Here is a 12,134-nt window from a genome sequence, read left to right as displayed (position 1 = left end):
TGAGTTGGATGCAGATGGTAAATGAGTCGAAAGTTACTCTTTTGTACGTAGGTACTATGGTGTATGGGATGTTTTGTGTCTCCAGGCTTGGGTAAGTCTTCTTTTCCCCACCCTGAGTAGTCCTTCATGGACTCCCAGACACTCACAGCATGTTAGTTTCGTCCGCCGGCTACCGCCCTTCATAGGCCTGGGGTGGCTGTCACAGCTCCGAGTGTCACACAGAGGATGGTATCATGTGGCCTTTCTCTATCCGCCTAGAGATGTTTCCCGGAAGTCCTCTGGCTCACTTCCTGCAGGATCCAAGCGCCCATCCCTAAACCAGCCAACCAGGGGCGGGAAGAAGGGGTGCGCATGATAGGATTTACCCGTGACGCGGCGCTGGGAATGAGCAGGACACCCACAGCTGGGGTTCCTTCTGTAAGGCAGGAAGGGCAGGCCGCCTTTGCCATCTGCGGGGGCAGGGAATGGACAAACTGTGTCCTCCGTGGCCGTGGTCACCGGGACCACGGGGGTGACTACAGCCCTTCTGTCCCCGGCATCTGTCAGTCCGTTTCTTCTCACGAAAGGCTGCCGTTCGCTGTGCTGTCATGGAGGCAGCGCTCCCGGGCATCGAGGTGTGCATCTTCCCGCGAGCCCGCCTCCCCTGTGGTACACGCGCTGCTGCCGACACTGGGCGGCCAGGAAAATCTGTGTGCGCCGAGTGGCTCCTTGTCCAGCGATGAGGGGAACAGAGAGGACACGCAGCCCTCAACATAGTTATGCTTCTGTTCGTCCACCTGGCACGGCCAAAGCACCCCTCCGCGGACTTGCACCGCCTCCCTCTCACCCGCAATGCCCCACTCCTACCCACACTCTCTCACCCGCAATGCCCGTCTCCTACCCATAATACCTCTCTTACCCACAATGCCCGTCTTCCACCCACAATACCTCTCTCACCCACAACACCTGCCCCGTACCCGCACTGCCTCCCTCTTACCCACAATGCCCGTCTCCTACCCACAAGACCTCTCTCGCCCACAATGCCCGTCCCGCACCCGTCCCGCCTCCCTTTTAAGACAATGCCCATCTCCTACCCACAATACCTGTCTCCTACCCGCAATACATCTCTCACCAGCAATGCCCTTCCCGTACCACTTCCCTTTTACCCACAATGCCCGCCGTGTACCTGCACTGCCTCCCTCTCACCCACAATGCCCCTCTCCTACCCACAATACCTCTTTCCCCCGCAACGGCCGCCCATCCCGCACCGCCTCCCACTCACCCACAATGCCCCCCTCCTACCCACAATACCTCTTTCCCCCGCAACGGCCGCCCATCCCGCACCGCCTCCCACTCACCCACAATGCCCCCCCTCCTACCCACAATACCTTTTCCCCCCCGCAACGGCCGCCCATCCCGCAGCGCCTCCCTCTCACCCACAATGCCCCCCTCCTACCCACAATACCTCTTTCCCCCGCAACGGCCGCCCATCCCGCACCGCCTCCCACTCACCCACAATGCCCCCCTCCTACCCACAATACCTCTTTCCCCCGCAACGGCCGCCCATCCCGCACCGCCTCCCTCTCACCCACAATGCCCCTCTCCTACCCACAATACCTCTTTCCCCCCGCAACGGCCGCCCATCCCGCACCGCCTCCCACTCACCCACAATGCCCCCCTCCTACCCACAATACCTTTTCCCCCCCGCAACGGCCGCCCATCCCGCAGCGCCTCCCTCTCACCCACAATGCCCCTCTCCTACCCACAATACCTCTTTCCCCCGCAACGGCCGCCCATCCCGCAGCGCCTCCCTCTCACCCACAATGCCCCCCTCCTACCCACAATACCTTTTCCCCCCCGCAACGGCCGCCCATCCCGCAGCGCCTCCCTCTCGCCCACAATGCGGGTTCCGGTTCCCCCGGTACTTCTCTCTTACCCACGGCTTCCGGGTGAGCAAACTGAGGCAGAGAGCGGCTCTGCCAGCTGCTGGGAGGCCAGCTCCGCCCGGAGCTCCCCGTCCAGGGCACTTTCTTTGCCCCAAGGCTGCTTTGGCAAAGGAGGCCTGCCCTTGAGGTGCTCAGAGCTGTTTGGCTTTATTGACTCCTCTCCAGGGGCCACTTTCTAACGACCGCGAACGTTCTCCTGCCTCTGACTGTGGGGAACATGGAGCCTCGGTGACCCCGCGGGTGACGTGCGTCGTGTCCTCGGCTGTGGCGGGGGTGGGGCTGGGGTGGGGGTGGGGCTGGGGTGGGGCTGGGGGGGTCCTCCCGCGGGTCACGTGGTTCTGGGGCCCGTGCCCTCCTGCAGGACCGGGGGCTGCGGGCAGGGTTAAGCCGCGTGCTCTCGCGCCAGAGTTCTCAAATGGCTGTGTGTTTTTTGAGTTCTTGAGTCTGGTTTGCATAATTTTCTGGCTTTTCTGCTTTGATTGGGCCAGCTGTTACCTCACGCGGCTGGTAGCGTGCCTTTCCCTGGCAAAGCTGCTCTCCTCGGACTTCATGACATTTTTTTGGATCCTTTGTGGCTTCTCAGCTGTGTTATGGATAATTTATGTTGTCAGATAAGTGCCCTCTGGATAAATGAAATATTAATAACGCCATAATGCTAATTTAAAAATACCCATTGCACATATTTAATAGAATCTTCTCTGGGCTTTACTCTTGTCTTTAAATCAGGTCCAGCAATATTCAGCCATAAATCAAGTTATTCTTTCGGCATGTAGAGATTTTGGCACTAAAGTATACTCTAGGATGACATAGTATAGTAAATCTTAGCCCACGCTTTTAAAACTCTTATTCCCTTTTCAGCAATTGGAAACTAAATACGATTTTAACCACTTGTCTATGGAAACCATTTAACCGAGTGATAATCAATATCGCCTTTTGGATATAGAGAAAAAAAATTGGGAACCCCTTTGTTGACTCCAGGTCTGCGCAGCCAGGCAAAGCAGGCTCTAATTCACGGTTACCTTCTCCTTTCCGGCTAAAAATGCCGTCCCTGAGTTAGGCTAACACTGCTCCGTAAGGCTGGGTGCCGAAGTCACCCGTTGCGGTTGAGAAAAGCGCTTTGAAAATACGTTCAGGGGTATAAAATGATTATTGCTTAGTTTTTTCCTGGTTACGAAGAAAATCCCTGAAAGAAGATAACTGAACAAAACAAGACTCCCCCCTAATTCACACTGGAAACTCAAAGCCCGTTTCTGGTAGGGATCTCATGCCCTTCCTTAGAGCTGCTCCCTTCCTTTTAATCTTTCATCCATCTAGGTTTCTTGGTCTTTTTACAATATGGGAATCATATTATACATGTGGATTTGGATTCTACTAGTTTCCCAAGAGTTTATATTTTTCGTATTGTAACACGCTTTGTGGTGACATTGGGCAACTGGATGAACTGTCCCAAAGCACAGGCCCAAAGACTTCAGATGGACTTGGCTGGCACCCCAAGCAGAGTGGGAGGGTCAGTGGGGCTGCGGAAACATTTATAAATACTATTGCCCATTGCAAATATTGATTTTGATGCAATACTTAAGACATTTTCTAGTTTGAAAATATTTTCAACTGAAACAGTTGCCATTTGCAATTTGTCATGTTGTGAGGATTCTGTTAAATGTAATATTTTCGGATTGGATATTTTACTTGGAAAGTTGCATCAGCACAGAAATTCCTGTATCTCCAAAAAAGAGATTGAATTTTAGAACTGTGGCAACAAGCATATTCTAAGGAAGTCTCTCTCTCTCTCCCTCTCTCTCTCTCCTTCCCTCTCCCCCTCCTTCTTCCCTCTCTGCCCCCCCCCCCCCCATTTCAGCTTGTTCGTGTTCTAATGTTTTTAAAAATATGGATCCTCCTCAGCATTTACAAATTAAAAGGGTTGTTTCTTTCCTGGAACTAAAACGACTGTTTAATTACAGTTCTCAAGATGTTTAATAAACCCTATTACTCTTTGTTTTGAGCAGACAAAAGTGCTAAAAGGATGATCTGGGGAAACCATTATTACTAAAGCTGGGGTCTGTAAGGAAAGGAAAACGTTTTCAAAATATTTTCTTTGCAAAAGTATATGTGTGCTTCAGTATGCCAGTTCAGGCTTGGCCTTTGTTTCACTCCTCATTTTTGCTTCATAACGCTGAGCTTCCCTGGAGGAATGTTGCCACTCCCCCCCCCCCCTTTTATTTAAAGGGAGGATTTTAAGTTCGTTCTCATTTTAGAGTATTTGTTTAAGAAATAGACTTTGTCACTAAACATAGAGTTGATCTTTGGTATTAATATTTTGGGGAAAAAACCCAAGTTTTAATATATTTAAATTCTTTTTCAGTTTGTTTCAAGATCTTTGAAGACCCAAGAAAAGCAGTATTGACCCAAAGCAAGACAAATGACTCATAGAGAAAAAAGATGGTGGGGCCAAGGGCAATTAAAGGTAAAACAAAATCCCAGATAACCCTATCTCTCCTTTAACATCTTGAATATTTGATATTTGTGTTCCCAAACCTCCCAAGACCTTTTGTTGCGCTGGGAGGTGGGTAAGGGGTTTGTGAAATAGGTGATGAGGATTGAAGATTATACTTATGGTGAAAAAACAAAAACCAAAGATCTCTCCGTGGACCATTTGGTATATGTTGAGAGATTGTGTTGGTTCCACTGATTGTCTCTGCTAAGTAAGATGCCCTGAGCCCAGGAATGCCTGCCAGCCCCTGACACTGACACGGGAGTGTTGGTTATGTCACTGCCTTCCAAGTATAAACCTTGTTATCACTCCTTTTTTTATTGCCTTCGGCCATGGTCTGCTCCTTCCAGAAGGACCAGAGGCCAAGGGCAGTATCTATGGATATTTATACTTTATGTTGTTTACATTTTCCTATTATATTACAAAGTTTAGGTTATGGCTATTTTATAGTTATCTCACCGGAATTCAGTGGAAGCCTCATTTCAAGAGGCACACACAGGGAATTGGTTTCTGTCGTCATTAGTTAGGCAAAAAAAAAAAAAAAAAAAGAAGAAGAAAAAAAAGGTGGAGGATTTCATCCCTTTATCTGCAAAATACACCCCTTAGCTGTTGGAAAACCATCAAGCTTCTCTCAGAAAAGCATTTCAGTGGTTAGAAGAGGTTATGATGGGGCTTATACAGATAGCACTCATTCAGGCCACAGAACTTATAAAAGTCTCTGTTTTGCCAAAATGAAACCAGGAGTGATTAGTGGGTGGGACAATAATACATGGGGCCTGGTACATTCCTTGAACAGAGTTGATGTCTAGTAAGAAAGGTTGCAAATAAATTGGATGTGATTCCTGAGGCACACCCTTCCCCCTACCCTCCCAAATCAGGCCACTAGTTTTTGTCAATTGAAATATTGAGCAAGTCCCTTAATAAAAGTATATTCATTTTCCAGAGCAGCTGTAACAAAGTACTGCAGACTGAGGGTTCAGACAACACAAATAGGTTCACAGTTCTGGAGGCTGGATGTCTGAGGTCAGGATGTGGGCAGAGTTGGTTTTTGTGAGGCCATGAGAGAGAGTCTGTCTCAGGCTTCTCTCCTTGGTTTGTGATGGTCATTTTCTTCCCATGTCTTCATATCAATCTGCCCTCTATGAGTAAGGACACCAGTCATACTGGATTAGGGTACACCCTGTGACCTCACTGTAATTTGATAATTTCTATAAGGACCGTATGCCCTGTAAGGACGCTTTCTGAGCTGCTGGGGGTGAGGATCCCCAACCCGTGAAGTGATGGAGATCTATAGTGTTCAACTCTTTGCAATAGGTATTTGTAGTTATTTGGAAAGAAGCCATATCCTATTGAAGAAACTCTCTATTTTGTCTTTGTAGATAATTGTTGAAGGTACATTTGGTTGACTCTTCCACTTCCCACTGGCCTCTCTTGCCTACTTCAGGTATGCAGGCACCAGGGCTAGGACTAGGGTAGGCCTGAGAGGGAGTGCTTCCCATTCCTTTAGGGGGAAGGGTGCTTATGCTCTTGGCAGGAATCAGACCTGTGCAGTTCTTATGGTAGGCTTAGGCTTTGCTGGTAAAAGACTGGCATGCTTGATCCCTACTCATCAAGAGCAGTGTGCTTGATGACCAGCTCATTGGATTAATGGATTTGTTATCGTGGGTTTGCTTAGAGCCATTTTGCCTGAAATATTTTTACTTAATGAAAACTAGTTAGCTTAAAATTAAACATCTAGTATTTAAATTAGGGATATCTTTAGTTAATTGACAAAGGTCTCTTATGAATTTATTTATTGAGAATTATTTTTCTCAAAGGTTGCCAACACTTTATACAGTATTGAATTTTTGCTTTCTTAATCATAGTGACTAACACTTATTAAGTGCTTGCTGTATGCCTAGCACCACAAGAGGTTTCTTAGGCATAATTTAGCGTAATCTTCACAAAATCTAATGGAGTCAGCTGGGGAGAGAGCCAGATAGTGGTCCCATTCAGGTACTAACCAGTTGGAACAGACACTGGCCAAACCTTGTGTTCATACCTGTGTGAACCACTGACCATCAGTTTGGAGGTAGATAACTGAGGAATTTGTCTCCCTCCTGACATCAGGTATATAGTGTCTCATGAACCAGTTTTCTAGGTCTCCAACCCTGCTAGGTAGCCTACAATTTAATTCAGTTCTGACACTACCTGGAATTAGCATTCGGACCCCACAGGTTAAGGGCTCAGTCCCACAAGACTGACCTCCTTCATCCACTTCATACACCAATTCAAAGTATCCAGTCTCTCCCCAGATTACCTACACTTCTGTTCAACGTGGCTGCAGAGTTGGGGATTCCCACATCCCCCTCCATGACTCAGTAATTTGCTAGAAGGACACAGAAGTCAGGAAAATGCTGTACTCACTACTTCAGTTTATTTTAAAAGATGCAGGTAAACAGATGAATAGAGAGGTTCATAGGTGAGCTCTAGAAGGTTCCTGAGCCCAGGTGCTTCTGCCCCCATGGAGGTGGGGTGTGCCACTTTCTCGGCACATGTGTGTCTCCAACTTGGAAGCTTTGACTCCTGTCATTCAGGGATGATTCTGTTGCTCTTCTCACTCAGGAAATCCAGTGATTTTTAAGAGCTCTGTGCCAGGAACTGGGGAAGAGACCAAATATCTTTTTTATTATACCAGTTATATTATCCCCATTTTACAGATGTGTAATTATAGTTCCTAAAGGGTGAGGTGGCCTTTTCTAGGTCTCTGAGGAAGAAAATGAGACCCCGCACCTCCAACTCAGATGCAGCACTGCCTCACCAGAGAGCCTGCCCTGATACCATCCAGGACCACTCTTGCCCTCCTCAACTGCACCCATCCAGCATTCCATACCATACCTGGGGGTACCTGGGAGCCCATAGCTCCTGTCCAAACTGGCCTGAGCATCTTTGGGGTCTACACAGGCCTCTTTCCTGGGGTCCATCTTGTTTGGCAGAGTCTGTGTGTTCCCCCCAGCTGTAAGCATGGCCAGCAAGGCAGCTGTTTGGTGGGGCATGGCCATGTGGACTGGGGTGCCCACTTGACTCTGGGTGGGGGCACCTTGCATATGGACAGGCTTGGGTTGGGAAGAGAAGGAATGGTAGAACCGCTCTATTTCTAATTCTTGCCCCAACCCTACAAATATTCCTGTCTTTTCTTAGCCATTTTTTTTTCAGCATTTCCTCCCTAATTATGAAATCCTTATTTTCATTTTGGTACTGTGTCAGTCCACACTTGATGCAATTATGGCTAAAATAACTCAAAGTATTTGTTTTGTTTAATAAGACATTGGTATTTTTAAAAAAAAAGGATGAAGAAGGGAGACAAGTAGAATTCTGTTGAATGTCAATGTATTTTATTTTTTAAGATGCCTGATGATGAAATAATGCTAGGTCATGAAACACAAAGTTGTAAACATACACATTACCAAATGAATTTATCACAAGAAATAAATATTAAAGGGCTTTTGGACAACACAGATTCGAGTTCTGTAAGGGTTTCAAGCCAGGTAAAATAGGAAATGGAAGAGTTCTCACAGTGATATAAAACCAAATGTCATTCATCAATTAAATATTTGAAAAATGATCGTTAGAAACACAAATGTAAATTAGAAGTGCTCTTAGGAAATCCATAAAATTCCTCCCAAGGGGCAGAAAGGAATAGGCACCTGAATGGCTATATAAACAGTCAAGGATATTTGTGGGCGAAGGGGGCATGCTAAGTGGTAGAACTTTCATCCTCTTGGTCTTGAGGTGCTTTGCTTTTTTGCTAATCTGGTTTGCAAGGTAGGGATACCATTCACAATGAATGATAAATTCCTCTGATGAAGGCGATGCTGCTGGTGGTTGTGGGTTAGGGTCATATACCTTGGTTCCTTAATGTGGGGAGCTAGGAGGAGGTTTGTTTCCTGCTGTCCTGCCAGCCCAGGTGCCTCTTGTTCTTCAAGGCTCCCTGGTGGCACCTCCTTGGCTCTCCTTATGTGTCTAATCTATCCCTCCTCTCTCTCTGACCTGCATTTGGCACCTCTTGATATCTGTGTGAATTATTTTCCCATCCCTTGAGGGGTGGGGTGGTGTTGCATCTGGAATCTATATATTCCCTTCCCTGCCATTTTATCTTTGATATATTGTAAGTACCCAAAGCTTCCCCATAAAAGGTGGGAGACACAAACAGTTGTTTCTTAAATTTATCTTTTGGTTCACAGCTGGAATGACTGCTGTAACTGCTGTGACATTTCTGTTGTCTTGGACGTCCAGAAAATTGATTCCATTTCATATTTGAAATCCCCAGAAAGCCGGCAGGGTTCCCCTCTGTGAAATGGGAATTCAGCTGTTGTAGGAAGGGCTCTGAGAATCTCAGACTCGGAATTCAGCTGTTGTAGGAAGGGCTCTGAGAATCTCAGACTCTTGTGGTAGCAGTGTCTTGGTTATTCTTTGGTGTCCAAACTTATTTTGAGGGGAAGACCAGGGTTTGAGGTCATGTCTCTTAGCTGGATGAAAATTATATGATTGTGTTGGGATGAAGTTTGCTTCCTTTGAAGCCACTGTTTGATTCTCCTTTTATCTTTCTGGGTGGAGAATTTTTAAGGGGGATCTTGATAACCTAGTTATTCGAGGCTAATTGTGTGTATTAGCAATTTACTGTTACAAAAAAGCTATGTAACAACCACCTCAAATCTCAGTGTTTTAAAACAAGAACCATTTATTAGCTTATGAGCCTGTGGGTTGACCATTCCAGTTGACTTGGCTGGTCAGTTTTGATCTTGAAGTTTCCCTCCCATACTTGGGGTTAGGTTTTCTGTCTAGAGTAGACTTGACTGGGAAGACTGGATGACTCCACTGTGTTCCACATGCCTCTCACCCTCCAGCATGGTATCCTGGCATGCTCCCATGGTGGTGGAAGGTTGCAAGTGGAAACAATTCATGCCTTTTGAGGCTTTAGCTAGCAACCAGCACACTGTCCTGCTGCTGCATTCTGTTGTCTGAAGGAAGTCACGTGGACAGCTCTAAAACAAGGATTGGGGAAGCAAATTTGACTTCTTTAGTGAGAGAACCACAAAGTCACATGGCAAAAGGCACAGACACAAGGAAGAGAGGGGAATTGGAAACATAACTGTAGTATACCATGGTGTGACAGAGAACCATAAGCTACTCTACCTTTTCTAGGTTCTAGAACATTTCCAGGGTTTACAAGTTATCTAGCTGTGTAATAAACCATCCCTGAACCTAGTAGTTTAAAACAATATTTATTATTTCTCATGATTCTGTGGGCTGCCTGGACTCAGCTGGTTAGTTCTGCTTTCCTCATGTCAGGAGGGGGTGCAGTCATCTGAGGATGACATTCTAGAACATCCAGGAAGGCTCCCTTATGGCTCTGGCATGAAGTGCTGTCACCTGCACACCCACGTTGGGCCTTGGCCACAGGACTGTGCTGCTTGAGGTATGGGAACTGGGTTCCCAGAGGCAAGAAGAGGAATCTTCTGAATCTGTTAATACCTGGGCTTAGGACCCTCAGAATATTCCTTCTGCTGATTCAATGGGAGGGGACAAGCTTCAGCTCTTGGCATGAGCAGCAGCATGTGTGTGCAGAGAAGGAGGAATTTTGTAGGGTGAGCTGCCCCAGGGGGGTACCAAAACATGTTGAAAGAATGGTCTGCTCCTGAGCATGTGGTCATGCAATGGGAAGCCTTCCTTTCATTGAGAGGACTCGAGGAGGGGCCTCTGTCAGGCTGAAGGGCCTTGGGAACAGAGTGTTGTTTTCCTGGGGGTAACTACTGCTCCCCTGAGGAGATGGTCTTGAGGGAGTTGAAGGTTCCTGGGTCAGAGGAGCAAGCTTCAAGAGAGCTTTAACCAGGCTTCCATCGTCTCCCAGCCTCTGTTGTCACCAGCACACCAGGACTGTGGGTCCCCTTAAATAGCTGCCCATTTCAGTTTCAAGATTGTGCTTTGTTCCTTTGGCTTTCTTAGCAACTATTATCCCAAAAAGGACTTGCTTTAGGTTTAGGAACACTGCCTACTTTCTAAGATCAACAAAATTGGCTGTATTAAAAAGTATTGCCTAAATTTCCATGTTTGTTGTCTCCTTGTCCAGCCAGACTTCCCCAGATCTGGGATGGCTTCATGGAACCCTTTTGGGAGATAGGCCAGAAGAGAAGCATGTAGACCTGGAGGTGGAGGCCTCCCACGAGAAGCCCATCTTTGTTGGAAGTGGATGTGATTGCACCTTGAAAGGGTCAGAAAGGCAGAACACAGATGTGGTTGGGGCTCTAGTGAATGCTTTTGCATATCCTTGGAATAATGATGTCAATGGTAGACTTGAGAGGCAGCTTTGGTGGGTATTGTCCTATAAGCTGTTGGTTTTTTTTAAACTGTTGATTTTTATTTATTTATTTTTAAAGATCTTATTTATTTATTCATAGAGATGCAGAGACACAGGCAGAGGGAGAAGCAGGCTCCATGCAGAGAGTCTGACGTGGGACTCATCCAGGGTCTCCAGGATCACGCCCTGGGCTGCAGGCGGTGCTAAACCGCTGTGCCACCGGGGCTGCCCTAAACTGTTGATTTTTATTTGGCATTTTACTACTGCGAAGAGTCATAGGCCTGATTTACAAAGATGAAGACGACAACAACAAAATGACAATTGAGAGCAAATAGCGATGACACCTAAAAATATAAATTGAAAGACGGGTTTTCAGTGCCAGGAAACAATGTATGGCTAAGATGTTCAGAGAACCAAAGCCTGGGTGGGGCATGGTTCCTGGAGCTACGAGCCCTGAGGGAGGATCCCCAGGACAGGAGAGATCATGGCAGGGTCCAGCTATGGCCGGAATGGTTGCCAAATAGGGAGGGAGTGTGGAGTGGGTGGTGGGAAGGTGTGGGGAAGAGACACTCCAGCCCTCTTTCCTCCTGCTCCCTCATCTCCAGATGGTGTCACATTGACCAAAACATGATGGGGGCCAGAAGCTAGGGATCCCTGCCAAGGCAGCCTATGGGGGTCAGCCTGGGGGGCATGGGACAGAGAAGGAGGCTGTGGAGAGTGGCTCTGGGGATAGGGAGGGGCAGACGGACAGTAGCCAGAACTCATTGGTTTATAATATGAGTAAAGCAATACATTGGATGAAGTATTGATCCCTAGAGTATGGACACCTCAAAATTTAATTTGTTTAAATTAATTTTTAAAATGAATTCACATATCATCCAAATAGGGTGAAACCTGTTCATCATGTCAAACTGAAATTTCTTATTGGCCTTGGAGTCAGGCCAATCTGACTTGAATCCTGTCTCTGTTGCTTATTAATCCCAAAAAATCAGTGGCCCTCCTGGGTCTCCGACTGGGTGATGGGGATGCTAACTTTGAGTGGTGGTCAGGATTAAGTGAGAACATGCTGTGGAGCCCTTGGTCCAGGGACTGCACACTAGGCACGTGATTACTGGCGGCTGTGCTCTATATTAAGAGCTTAATTGTGAAACTTAAGAAGATGTGTAGATGGCAGTAGTTTTGGTGGGAACTGAGAGAAGCCAGTTCTCTCAATATACTAGGAAATGTCTCATTTTTTGTTTATTTCTTCCTTTAAATGATCACTCACAGATGCTGCCCACGTAAAATGATGTGTGTGAGCTGCCTGTGATGTGGGTTTGCTTAGGCTTGTCAGACCGGTGTCTGATGGGGACTTAAAGTAAGTGACATTCCCAACAGAACCCAA

General features: G+C 47.0%; 1 protein-coding gene and 1 long non-coding RNA gene across 14 annotated transcripts in view; one reads left to right on the top strand and one right to left on the bottom strand.

The window, feature by feature from the left end:
• The window catches only part of LOC102152343, a 63,876-nt gene extending 61,711 nt beyond the window's left edge, over positions 1 to 2,165 (bottom strand). For 3 of the 13 annotated variants that reach the window (XR_005382380.1, XR_005382392.1, XR_005382393.1), the window contains exon 1: positions 1,916 to 2,161. This is a non-coding gene — a long non-coding RNA (uncharacterized LOC102152343). Of the gene's footprint in view, positions 1 to 146; positions 847 to 1,082; positions 1,182 to 1,214; positions 1,257 to 1,750; positions 1,814 to 1,915 lie in introns of those variants that run through there. The other 10 variants (XR_005382382.1, XR_005382391.1, XR_005382394.1 and 7 more) reach the window with 9 other exon arrangements.
• ERG (ETS transcription factor ERG) overlaps positions 1,771 to 12,134 on the top strand; it is a 186,046-nt gene continuing 175,682 nt past the window's right edge. The window contains exons 1-2 of the mRNA XM_038581499.1: positions 1,771 to 1,928; positions 4,285 to 4,386. The gene's annotated coding sequence lies outside the window, so the exon portion shown is untranslated. The remainder of the gene's footprint in view (positions 1,929 to 4,284; positions 4,387 to 12,134) is intronic.

The sequence above is a fragment of the Canis lupus genome, chromosome 31 (genome assembly GCF_011100685.1).
Source record: "Canis lupus familiaris isolate Mischka breed German Shepherd chromosome 31, alternate assembly UU_Cfam_GSD_1.0, whole genome shotgun sequence".
Taxonomy (NCBI): domain Eukaryota; kingdom Metazoa; phylum Chordata; class Mammalia; order Carnivora; family Canidae; genus Canis; species Canis lupus.
Note: the sequence above shows the minus strand (reverse complement) of the source record. Positions and strands in the feature narration are given on the sequence as shown.